This window comes from Oratosquilla oratoria, chromosome 16, assembly GCF_046742065.1.
Source record: "Oratosquilla oratoria isolate Oo_2021 chromosome 16, ASM4674206v1, whole genome shotgun sequence".
Lineage (NCBI taxonomy): Eukaryota > Metazoa > Arthropoda > Malacostraca > Stomatopoda > Squillidae > Oratosquilla > Oratosquilla oratoria.
In genome coordinates, this window is record NC_134792.1 from 32,776,035 (window position 1) to 32,781,034 (window position 5,000).

Sequence of the window (5,000 nt, forward strand, 5' to 3'; positions counted from 1 at the left end):
ATAATTCATCGAATCATCGAGGAGGGTTTATCAATTTAGCTAAAGAAACTAGTATTTTAATTCTAAAAACACGCCAGAAAAACGACCTTTCCCTAGTGTCCGAAAAGATAATTAGATTTAGTACATAAACTCCAATTGCAGTTCTACATACACTCTCTGAAGAAGTTCTACGCGAACGAAACGTTAGAGTGCATAGGGTTCCGAGCCTTCCCCTGTGTTTATGTTCTCCATCATCCAAATAATGTATAAATATGCATATATATATATATATATATATATATATATATATATATATGTATATATATATATATATACATCTCTCTCTCTCTCTCTCTCTCTCTCTCTCTCTCTCTCTCTCTCTCTCTCTCTCTCTCTCTCTCTCTCTCTCTCTCTCTCTCTCTCTCTCTCTCTCTCTCTCTCTCTCTCTCTCTCTCTCTCTCTCCTTTTTTTCCGCTAGTTGGACACTCGCACATCGTTGGGCATCTCTTTGATCCTTCAACCATTCTTAGGAGCGTTTCACCGTTAATTTTGTATCCACCTTTTTCTTTCCCCTTTCCTTCTCCCATCCACACCCTCCTCTCTCTTTTTCATGACTACTGGAATTCATGAAAAGTTTCTATATAAGATCATATGAAAACTTTAGCTATGTTTTTTATTTGCACAGAACCTTCCAGAGTCGGTCATATGTAGATTGTTCACTTTTTGTCACCGAGCGTAAGTCCTTCACATTTTCGACTTTATCTTGTTTTGCCCTGCTTTTTCTTTATATAAATTTGTATCCTAATCATTGGATTTTGTCTCCCTTTATTTAATTGTTTGCTTATTTATTTTTATCATTATTGTTATTTTTTATGTAGTTCTACTTTGTAATTGTTTTTACTCGTACAATTGAAAGCTATATTTCAGGTCATAGAATGTTTATGTTTAATAGTTTACGAACATGAAAAGAAAAGGTGATAATTTTCAACGACTCCAAGTTTGTTTGTTTTTTAGGAAACGAAATGGTTGACGTGAATCGGAAAAAGTTTTTTGGTCGATCAAGACTAATGTTCCCTAACTCTTCTTCATCTGCGTAAGATCATTGATCTTGTTTCTAATGCATTTCATTAAAATAGAAAAAAAAATCACAGGATTGAAAAAAGTTCATCAAAATAAATCTCAGTCAATCCTGAATGAAATATCTATTCATTACTCGAAATTAGATTTAATTATGTTGGCTGATGTTAAGAGGTGATTGAGGACGTCAAATTAGGTTCAACTTTGCTCCTGAGAAGTTCTGTCGTCTTTGCTTTATCTCTTAGTATTTCAATTATCTCGACAGAAGCGAACTATTCTGCACTCTCTGGCCTTTAACCCCTTCAACACGATGACATGTTTTAGGAGTTTTGTTACGTTAAAACGCGGAGGATTTTCCCCAGGAAGTCGCGAAGAACTCGGGGACGGGTGGCTCCGGGAGATCTCAACGCCCATGAGAGCGAAAGTCTCCTCATCGATTCATGGACACAACTGTCCATAGACGGAAGACAATGGATAAAGGCCGTCACTGTATTGAAAAGGTTAATTCTGTTACGGAGCTCGACAGACGTACCACGTAATATGGTCGAATGAATGCCATGTAAACAAACTATGAACATTGTGCGAACCTTGGCATTGGCTGTATTGATTTGGGACGACAGACGAGAAGAGATAACTCTCGACAGTGGCAGACTCTGGCCTGGACAAGTAGTGACACGCAGTGTATTTACAAGAAATAACCTATGACAGATGGTGGAAATAACATCAGTGGGCTGTGACAGATGGTGCTATATGTACTGGTCCAATGAACTCGGGGAGGGTGAGGGAGTTGATGTTACTACCTGTTGAGAGTATGGATGTTTGTGGTAAAAGGTTATGACCACTACATCTGCTGTTCGTGCCTCAGGTGTATAATGTCAAATCTCTGTTACCAATGAATAATGCCAAAGATGAAGTGGTTGATGACTTTAGCAATCTAAGTGAGGTAATTTAGATAATTAGTAATTAGATCATTATAAGATCTATTGTATGTGTTACAATAGGGCTTTGACAAGGGTGATGAAGGCAAGGTCATCATATTATGACAATAGGAAAGGACTTCTAGTAATGGATTTAAATTGGACAAATATAAGCTTAAGAAGAAAAAATAGGCAAGAACTGCTTTACGATCAGAATGGTTAACGAATGGAATAGAGCGCTGAAACATTCCATTATTTTAAGAGAAGATTAGATGACTTTATGGATAAGGATGACAGGTGATAAGGGATATGGAAGTGCCTAGTGATATAAAGAAAAATTGAGATTAATTTCTTATGTGTATAGAGAAACTTTGACTTAGGTGTAGAGAAAAGAGACGCCAACATTGCCTTTTGTGCTAATAAGACCAAGAAAACGGCAGGCGTTTGGCATTGAGCCAAAGCCTGAGAATCTGTTTATGAATGAGGTTTTGTTATACCAAAAGGAACTGGAATATCTTGAAAAAGGATACCAAGCCCTAGGATGAAAGAAAGGAGAGAATATACATCTATGTTCCCAATGCAAAGAAGACATTTCCAAAACAATAGAAATATAATAAGAGGAGTATGAAAGGGGCTTCAGTTGAAGAGGTTTACATGACAAAAAATATTCTTGCATTCGTTGAAAAAAGAAAAACGAAAAACAACAAAGTGGTCCTATGGGTTAACAGTGGTATAGGTAGGATATATATATATATATATATATATATATATATATATATATATATATATATATATATATATATATATATATATATGTATACATGCACACACACACACACACACACACACACACACACACACACACACACACACACACACACACACACACACACACACACATATATATATATATATATATATATATATATATATATATATATATGTACGTATATATATACATGTATATATTATATATATATGTATATGTATATATTTATATATATATATATATATATATCTTTATCTTCCTGTTTCTTCTGGACCTTCTGTCGGGTCCTGGACCTTCCCCCAGTCTTTTCTGACTTTGTACAGACTTCCACGGTACTCTAATGCCCGTGGTGGCTTTTGGTGGCTTCTGGCTTTCCATTGATACAATCACATTTTCATTTCTATCTTATATCTGGTTTACCAACAGAGTAGTTAACGAATGAAATAGACTTAATAGCTAAGTAGTGAGCGTTGAATCTTTTGGTTGCTTTTTGAGAAGATCAGATTAATGTTATGGATGGGGATGACAGGTTGTAAGGGACGTGGAACTGTCTGGTGTAGGTCTTATGGTCTCCTGCTGTCTCGTCCATTCATATGTTCTTATGACTTATTTGCTTAAATTTCTGCTTGTTTGTATCTAGTGTACTCCTTATTCTATTTTTTGTCCATAGATAATGTCTTTATCAGTGTCCCTCATCATCGTCATTTCGTTTTTATTTCCTTATATTGCGCATTTCTGTATGTTATGATTAAGTAAATACAGTTAGGTTGATACATGTATATGAGGCACATAAGTACATACACACACGCGCGCGCACACACAGACACAGACACACGCGCGCGCACACACACACACACACACACACACACACACACACACACACACACACACACACACACACACACACACACACACACACACACACACACACACACACACACACACACACACACACACACACACACACACACACACACACACACACACACATACACATACACACATGCACACACACACGCACAGGCACACGCACACAAACACACATACACGCACACACACACACTCATTTGCGAGATATATAACGACACTCCCGCAAATGAATGGACATACACACATAAGGTTACAGAACAGAATGTACAAAGAAAGGAATACATATCATTACAAGAGACCTTAACAAACACGGGAAGAAAAAACCTTAGGAACAATCATAAACAATCTTAAGAATATCTACATAAACGACTTAAAGAGTGTGATTACATAGGCAAACCTAAAATGAGGTTTCAGACTGCCTAAATAACCATAAAATTGCTACTAACTCGATACCTAGCGGTTTTGTGTAGGAATCATTCTTGTGGGTGCCTGAACGACATTGTTTATACGAACACAGGCTTAAGCACCCCAACTTACGATATCTGCAAAGACAAAGAGTGCGTGGTGATCTAATAGAAGTATTCAGATGGGTCAAGGGCTTTAACAAGGGTGATGCAGGCAAGGTCATCATATTAAGACAGCATGTCAGGACTCGTAGTAATGGATTTAATTTTTACAATTTTAAGTTACGAAGAGTGCGTGGTGATCTAATAGAAGTATTTAGATGGGTCAAGGGCTTTATCAAGGGTGATGCAGGTAAGGTCATCATATTAAGACAGCATGGCAGGACTTGCAGTAATGGATTTAAATTGGAAAATTTTTAGTTTAAGAAGGACATATGCAAGAACTGGTTAACCAACAATGGTTAACGAACAGAATAGGTTTAGTAACTATCTAATGAACATTGAAACAATTGGTTGCTTTAAGATAAAATTAGATAACTTCATGGATGGGGATAACAGGAGGTAAGTGACATGGATCTGCCTAATGTAGGCTTTATGGCCTCCTACAGTCTCATCCATTCTTACGTTCTTATCTTTTACTTATAAGGGGAGATTAATGAAGCGGGAATTATCAAGTTTCATGGAAAGAAGGGAAAGAGGTGATTCGATAATTTCTTACACCTTACGTTCCTTTTCTTCTTCCATTTCCTCCTCTTTCTATCCTCTCATTCACTCATTTTTTCCACTTTCCTCTTCTAATCCTCCTCCCTTTGTTCCTCTTCTTCCTCCTCATTTCATTTTCCATCATCAATCTCCTTCTATTCTTACTTCTTCTCCTATTCCTCCATCTTTAATATTCTTTCTCTTCCTCCTCATATTCCTCGATCTCCTCGTTCTGTTCGTCCTCCTTCTTTTCCTTATTTTTCTTCTCATCCTGTTCATCTT